General features: G+C 47.1%; 1 pseudogene; it reads left to right on the forward strand.

The window, feature by feature from the left end:
• The first annotated feature begins 681 nt into the window (after positions 1–681).
• On the forward strand, positions 682–8,059 carry LOC144173717 (uncharacterized; annotated as a pseudogene).
• The last annotated feature ends 838 nt before the right edge of the window (positions 8,060–8,897 follow it).

The raw sequence follows: 8,897 nt of genomic DNA on the forward strand, positions 1-8,897 counted from the left end.
TCGACACGCGGTAGAACCTGCGCAAACCATGTCCGCCGAACCACCTAAAAGAAGGGCGCGGTCAGGGAAACACGTTTTCACCCATGATATTAAGTGAAATGCACTTCTTAAGCGACCCTGAACCATGCGTCCACCGGCGATGTCCGCATCACATACCCACGTGGGGGATTGGCCAGGAATCTCCTCGTCTTCCTTGGCAACGGGGGGAGATGGGCGCGCGCTGCCTGGCCGCTGACATGGCACATACCCACGTGGGGGATTGGCCAGGAATCGGGCGTGAGAAGGGCTAATGCACCCGATTAAAGGAGTACTGACACGAAATTTCAAAGCTGAGATCCGCTCTAGCAATCAAGTACAACGACAACACAAATAGGTGTCTGTGAATAAATGCATCTTTCTTTCTTTGTAGTTGTGTGTGTGTGTGTGTGTGTGTGATCTCTCTTTCGCGAACATTACCGAACCGCGCAAATTCAACTCGTGCATTCGCACTTTCACATTCTTCCCCTCGGGGAAATGCGGGTAATTTTTTTCTGACACACCGGCTGACTGTCGACTCGTGGCCTTCGATGGTGCGGTCGCTTCCAACGCTTCCTTGGAAGTTGTTCTTCGCGTAAAACCGCAGCGCACAAAACACTTGCTCCTCGACTGTCATAGAGCGAAAGCCGCCTCTGAGTCATCGCAATGGGGGGTCTGTCGCCAGATGACTACATGGGTAATGCATAGCTTTTTTTGAGGGATAAAAACGAGTACGAAGTTCGTCCTCCGTTTAAAAGCTCTGTCAGGGTAGAAACATGACCGCTACGGTGTCCATGAACAATAAATCATGACGAAGTAGCAGTGCCACGAGCGTCATGAGTTCAACTCGTGCAAAAACCATCCCCAGTTTCCTCCGGGTTCTAATTTTAAGGTCTCGGTTCCACACCCGCCATCTTGAAAGTAGTAAAAATTTTGCCACCAGGCTGCGCCACTGACCCAGGACTGAGAAAGCGACCGAGGTGGGTTTTGCGAGAAAAAAAATGCGAGGTCCCCTCTTTTCGACCTCCGATGCCCGGGAGTGTTTCTTTTGTAGCTGCATGAACCATGGCGAACCGATTTTCTTCGCTGTCATACTCGTGATCGCGGCGTAGCGACCTAAACCACACCCTCGCATGGCGTTTCTTTAGCGATGGCGAAGCGTCGTAGCCACGAAGTCGTCATATGAGGCCAGATAGCAGCGACAAGAACTTAGCAGCAAACAAAAATGAAGTCCCCAGGCCACCGTCAGCCAATGGTGCCTCAGTCGCGGGGGTGTCCGGGCTTATACCTGGGGTTCGCTCTTGGCCAAGCCGATAGGAGTGGCCGATAGGATTTTTCCGCGTGAGCCTTTTTCATACACCGTGAAAACACGGTCGATGACAAATGACATAACTTTAACTAAAACACACCGCCGACGCCCAAACACGCTCTTCCCACGCTGAATTTGAGACGATTACTGATTTGCGCTCGCCGTACACACTCGACCAAGCCGTCAACATAAGCCAAATTTGACGGTCTGGAGCAGGAAGTCTGGGTCGGTAAGTCACACAGTACGTAAGGGAAGGGAAACGGACAGACACATGTTCTTCCGCTAAAAGTACGCCCGGGGCCTCCCAGGTTTTAACTCGCTTCGGGACGGACGCATGTCGTTCGTTTGGAGGAAAAAGAGAGGGTATTCAAGAAGCGTAGGCCCGAACAGTACCACGAATAGGCGCCAGAACAACGGCAAGCCGCTGCCGCTGCCATTGTTGCCTCACGTTCCAGTTCGTTGATTAGCAGCGAATCCTTCACGGATAAACAGCAGTTGCCCGCTTGGAACGCCGACGTGAGTCAATATTGCTTGTTCAGCTTAAAGGAGCCATGAAGAGAAAATGCAAGTTGGTTTTATTCGAAAGATTTCGTGTGTTATAGTGCCCCCAGCGCTTGTCCGGATACAAACGGTGCTTTATTCACTGAGAAATTAAAGAATTTAGGTTAAAATTTTTATTTTCCCGCTCAATCGTGCGTTTTCGTGGTCCCAAATGACATCACAGGAACCCACCGCTCTGCAGCCTATTCGCCGCGAGCTCGACATGTAGGTGGCGACAGCGTCGCGCTGCTAGTGTGGATGCTCCGCTGAGCGGCCCGTAAGAATGCACACTGTGGGCGCGCTTCGTGCCTTTTTCCCGCCGTATGTGAGCACGAAATGTGCAAACAAGAGTGGTATGCTGTAGTTCGGTTCCTCAACGTTCAATGTATAGCATGGAAGCGGCGGTCAGTTTTCATTACTACGCCAAAAAAAGCGACGACTCATCGGGAATCTCAGAATGGCCGTAATTGTGACAATGAACTTGTACGCTGTGGCTCGTAGCAAGCTCGATCTTTCCAGACTATGGCTTTTTAGCCTTCAATAAAAGCATAAATAGAAACAAATCAGGAAGCCTCGATCTCTGAAATTCTTTCTAAGAGCTTACGATATTTTTTCTGCGTTGAAAAGGCAACATAAAATTACTGAATTTTGATCAGCGCAGAGATATAAATGTAACCGCTCTAACGGGTCTTTTAAATGAAATTTTAGCGACTCTGAAGGAAGGTTTGATGAATAGCGGTTTCGTATCACTTATTTACGGCTTTCGTCGCAAGTGAACTTGCGAATTGAATTGTCAACGCACGCAGTGCAATCAACATCTTATGTTTAGCTAGGTTTTCGCAAAGTGACAAGCAGGTTTACAGTGTGCAAACCAAGCTTCTGGGACCTCACAGTGAGCACAAATTTTCTGTTACGGCTGCTCTGTTGACCATTTGCGTTCCTTTTAAAATCTAACAGGTGCCTGCAACAGCGAGATGTGTTTGCATTCTTGCGTATAAGGTCGCTTACGAACCCTAAAGATGGCAATAAATGAAGTTGCGCTGTTGCAGATGTAGAAAAACATTTCATTTTTATTTCTCGTTGCGAATCAGTGGAACGGGTTCCGGGTAACTACTTTGTTTTCTAAACTGAATGTCGCCTTTGTCTTGGCATTTAATTCTTGAGGATTTGTTAAAAAATTAAATTCTGTGCAATTAGTTTTTTTTTTCGGGAAGAGGGGGGAGGGGTGCTGCCAACGTTGCAAGAGCAGCGAGAAGAGAACACATGTAACGCGAGCGAAAAGCCAAACTATGGTTATCAGTATTACTTACAATCGAAACTAGCGTCGTGTTCTGTAGTGGTGAAAAAGCAGTACGTATTTTCAAAACTGATTAACCCCCCTTTGTTCCGGGATTGTCCAGGATTTGTGGCTCGCCTTTTTCAAAATTGTATTGAAAGCAAGCATTGTGGAAAAAAAAAACAGCGAGTCATGGCACCCACCCCTCACACATGTGGGCAACAACGTGCATTATATTACGCGTTTTCTCCTCTTTCTTTAAACTTCGGACCACCTTTAAGAGGTTATGACGTGACCATATTAGGCATTTGGTTATGCTGAGTGAGACACGTTTATGGACAAGGTGATTCATGTCGGATTTGAAAATGATATATATGAAAATGACACACGAATTGCCACATGACAGACGCAAACTCACAACTGCTTAATTTTACCGAAAAATCCCCCCTAAATAGTCTTGCGCATCCATAGAAACGTATTTTAAATAATACGTAAAATTAGCAACTCGATACAGTTGAATAAATGTTTATTCCTCCTCCTCAGTGTAAACAACGACTGTCCAAAAATTGTATTTATTTTAGAAAAGGTACGGGAAGGACACGATCACACAGGCGCTTGCGGGTGTAAAATACGTGTCCGGTAATGTATGGGCGATAGCGCACGGGTCGTGTGCAGTGTAAATGTTTTTGTTTGTTTCTTCTTTCTATAAGGACACAGCGCAATTTTACAAGGGTGTGGAATTTGCACGCGTATGCACAGGTCTTGTCGCTTCTTACCCGTTTCGCGTACTAAACTTTTATCCTTTAAATAATCACCACGCCACCTTCAAAAAGCACCCTTCGGCGTTCCCGAAACGGCAGACGACTGCACTCAACCATAAGAAAAGTGCAATGTGTGGACGCAATGTTTATAACACGTTTCACACTCAAGCGGTGACCAGGGCGAAGATGTTTCGTGGAATTAAACCAGCGCATTAACGCGCAACGGCCGCTGATTATTGCGTTTCTAGAGGAAATGCGCAAGCAGAGGTAACTATGTCATTGCTTACTGCCAAACGAGCACACATATTGGTTGTTTTGTCGTGTGCAGCACGCGTCTTGCGCCGCACGCAACGTGAAAAAGCAGACGACGCGAGAGCGCCATCCACACTAGGAGCGGTTCGTCCCGCTGCCGCCAGGGGCCGACTGTGTTCGCGCTCGGGGCGAATAGTACCTTCATTCACGCATCCGCCGTACAGGGTAGAGAACACGTATACGCTGGCGCCGCCATTTTCGGTGGCTCGCTCGCCGCCGAACCAAGTCATTGTGTCAAAACCGCGCTAAAATTATCGCCGCAACGCGGTTTACTGAAGAAGTTTGAATCATATTGTCTGTTTCGCGTTTCTAGGTCTCCTGGGAAACGAAAAAAATAACGCGTTGAGCCCGTTGGCCCAATTGCGGCGGCACGGGACCGTTCAAAGGTTGTCTCCACCCTGTACAGCGGTGTTGGTTTGTTCCCGCGTTTCTTTACGTTCCGTAACCTAGATGGCACCACCATACCGTGGGAAGCGTTTGGTTTGTTTTTGCCCGCACTTAAACCTGGCTTGTTTTTGTTCTGGGAGAAAATATTCGTTCCCTGAAACAGTGCTCGCTCGACAAATGGGGTCACGTAAGACACCGTTGCTTGCGTCAATCGGCCAGTGTCGTCTGAGACAACCCCAATCCCCGTAGTGCTGTGCAGCTAAACCAAGCATGCTGTGCGCAGTACGAACAGCAGAACGCATCAGTACTTCTATGTTTACATATGCTTTCGTAACTTCCACTGTTTGTCCCATGATTCTTATTGCTTTGTAAAGAATGTGCCCTAAATTTAAGCGCAAATCGCTCGTTCGTCTAGTTTGTAAGCTCTACCTAATTTGCGTCTGCTTCTGCCAGCCTCCGCCAATCGCAGAGGTTAGCTCATGTGACATCATAGGTTCTGTTGCGGGAAATGAGCTGGTGGGTGACCATTCCCGTTTTTCCTAATTATGTAGCTTATTTGAGTGAAGTTTACGTTAAAAGTGGTGTCAGTATGATTCTAACGAGACAATCTTTTGAATGAACCAAACTTGTGTTTTCTCTTCATGGCTCCTTTAACTGGCGATATTCAAGAAGGCCCCAGTTCTGCCTAGTCCCGAGATACCAGTTGCTTGGGTTATAAAAGTATTGATAGTCGAGCATCCGATACACCTCGAGCGAAACCGGCACAAATCGCATGTAGCATGCCTGGTATACATAGTATGCACAGCCGTTTGGCCGCATGGGGCCGCTGCGGTGCTGCCTGCGAGGCCGATCTCCATGTTTGTGGTGTTTGTGGTGTTGGTGGTGTTGCGCGCGCATTCAAGATGGTCAACTGCGCCGTGTACGGTTGCTCTAACCATTCGAAAAATGGTCGGAACGACGAGAATGTGCGCCAAATTGGGTTTTTTTCAATTCCGAAGCCTAAGCTTAACGAGTGCCCGAAAACTGCGGAACTTTCATTGAAGCGCAGAGCCCTGTGGCTGCAGCGCATTCACAGGGCTGACCTCGACGATACAGCAAACCACTACCGTATCTGCGGCGACCACTTTTTAACAGGTGAGAGAAGCGTCGTAGAACTTATAGTGGACGGGTGTGACACCTTCGCAAGGTCCTTCATGTCAAGTTTGAAATTTAATTTTAGGGTGAGCGTCCTACATCATGGACGAAACTAATCCTGACTGGGCACCTAGCGTGAACTTGGGCCACAGATCGTCGACAGTTGCGGTAGAAACCGCGAGTGACAGGTGCGGAAAAGTCTTGTTCATTGTTCACAATCACAAAGTGAATCACAAGAATCACAATCACAAGAATCACGAAGCAGTGTACACACTATGAACTAACAAACCGCACTTTTTTTTTTTGGTCTAGGTACAAGCGGCGCCAAGACCGAGCACGCGCAAAATCAGCAGTTAGACCGTCCGAGCAGTCTCGAGTCTTGGTAACACAAGACACAAACGTGGTGCCGCTCGCTGCAGCAGCAGCCGAGAGATTGGAGGATGATGCGGCCCCGATTGGTACGAATTAAGAGCAGTGCAGCAAACTGAGGGCACCCAAATGCTTTATTTTTCTTTCTAGCTGCCAGTGAGTCACAGCCACCTGGAGCCCAAGCTCACTCCGACACAGAACATGGTAAGTAATCAACTTGACAGGAATCGTGCATTCATTGACAGAAGACCGCAGTAGACATCCTATTAAGCACTTACTCTCTTTCAGTTTCCCAGTCTAGCTGCCTTAACTCGGTGGAAACGCAGACCGATCTGCAGACACATAGTAAAGGTAATCTGTCTGATATGCAGCATCTTGAAAAGTGCCGTTTCTTGCTTTTGAGTTTTCAAGAAAATTGCTGTTGCTGTTATGGAATCGCTCCATTTTGGCATTGTTTTTAAACGCACTTCTGAAAACATGCATGCAACTTGTACTGAGGCCACTGTGCGAAGTATTTTGCCTGCCATGCCAAGTTGTTCGTTCCGACAGAAACCTAGATTTATTACTGCACATAGAAACCACATGGCGAGTTTCACTACGCAGGTCTAAAGCATCAAGCGGCAGAAACGGACCTGAAGGCACACAACATCTGCGCCCTTGAAGAGGAGAATCGCAGACTGAAAGATGAATTAGCTGCTGTGCGCTGTCAGCTCGCACAGGCACGGCCAAGTGAAGAGTCGTTCAGGAATGACGAAAACTGATTACGTTTTACACAGGGCTGCCTAATTATACAGTCTTAAGAGCAGCATATGAGCTGATACAGCCTGTCGTGAGGCATACTGCACGGAATCGGCTGCAGAAGTTCGACGAAATGGTGCTCTTTCTCATGAGGTTACGCCTTAACCTGAACTTGAAAGACCTTGCGTACAGGTAACATTTGTGGCATGCACATTGTTTTTCATTAGCTACTTGCAGTGTTCTGCAATATCCGTTGCAACCCTATCTAAACACTTCTCTGAAATGCACTTTGCTCACTGTTGTATGGGCCCATGCATTAAAGGTTGTAAGTTATTTTGTCAGCTTGATAGACCAAGAATCCTACAAACTTTATTGCCAAGTGTAAAGGTTTTTTTAGGCATTTGATTGCACGCATGTTGCCTAGAATTCCTGTTATTGCATGGATAAAGACCATCCTAGACATCTTGCAGGAAAATTAGGTTACGTAACTGTGTAGTGCGTTTTTCTTTTAGGTATGGGATATCACAATCAACGGCATCAAGAATAACGGAAAAATGGCTCGACGCAGCCTACGTGAGGTTCTACCATCTCGTGAAGTGGCCAGAGAGGGAGGAGCTTCAAAAAATTATGCCCATGGCTTTCCGGGAGAGCTTCGGGAAAAAAGTTGCAGTCATCATAGACTGTTTTGAAATTTTTACAGAGAGGCCGACGTCAATGGAGGAGCGCTCATTAACGTGGTCTGCATATAAGCACCATAATACTGCAAAGTTCCTCATTGGTGTTGCCCCACAGGGTAGCATCACATTTATATCCAGAGGTTGGGGAGGTCGCACTAGCGACAAACTACTCACCGAGTCCTGTGGCATCCTCGACAATCTGCTGCCTGGGGATTCGGTGTTAGCCGACCGTGGCTTCACCGTAGCAGATGCTGTTGGCATGTGTCGGGCTAAGTTGGAGCTCCCCGCTTTTACGAGAGGGAAGCCTCAACTATCTGCATTCGATGTCGAGGCTACGCGAAGGCTTGCCAATGTCAGAATCCATGTTGAGCGGGTAATCGGCTTGGTGAGAAATAAATACACCATGCTGAAGAGCACAGTCCCTCTCGATCTTTTAGAAGCGAAGGAGGTCGAAGGAAGGGAGGTTACAACGCTTGACAGGATTGTATTTGTCTGTGCTGCACTAACCAATATGTGCGACTCTGTTGTCCCCTTTGACTGACTGTATCACGTGAACAAACTTGTACGCCTCTTGACTGACCTATCCTGTCTGTAAATAAAATTTGCAACGCTGTTGGCGTAAAATGGAAATGTTGCGGTTGCTTTTACTAAAACACCATGGTGAAACTTTTATGGTTCTGACTGCTAATGCCTAAATACACCAAGCTTCACTACGAACAAGGAAGGGGGCAGGGGGATTAGTCTGCATTGGTGGTGTTTCTTTTTTTTTTCTCCATCAGCAAACCTAAGGCCTTAAAGACACCAAACTTCAACAAAAATAGGGGGGAGCAGTGTTTTGAATTTCTACTGGTGGTTTTGTATTTAGCCTTGCAACATCTGATAGCAACACTAAAGCAAGAAAAGGCATGTTTTTTTTTAACTCAACACGACTGTAGGAACGTTAATTGTCGAATTAAAATTTTGGAACTACAATGTGCACGAGGTTCTGCTTGCCATGAAGGCTGAATTAGTCGAGGAAAAAATTGCCAGGAAACGTTGCAACTTTATTTGCAAGTGGTAACAAGCTGCGTAAAGGTGCGCTTGGTACATACGTAGCTACAAGCAAGCATATCCAAGCTCAAGCACTACACCAGAAGGGCAGAGCCTTAATTTTTATTTAGTGCCTGGCTGCTTGCACTCTTCACAGAACCATTTGCGTGCTTTTGGTGCCCGCTTAAGGTTAGCACATTTGAAATGAAACCACTTGCGCGTGCACTGCTTTCCATCGCACTTCACCATGTCTCCATGTTCCGGCCCATCACAGTAACAATACCTCTCTTGTTCATCACTGATGCTTACACAAGGCACATCTGCCGGCTGCAAAACATTGCTCCAGTATT

This window comes from Haemaphysalis longicornis, unplaced genomic scaffold (genome assembly GCF_048455015.1).
Source record: "Haemaphysalis longicornis isolate Haplotype H1 unplaced genomic scaffold, Haemaphysalis longicornis Haplotype H1 scaffold_1, whole genome shotgun sequence".
Lineage (NCBI taxonomy): Eukaryota > Metazoa > Arthropoda > Arachnida > Ixodida > Ixodidae > Haemaphysalis > Haemaphysalis longicornis.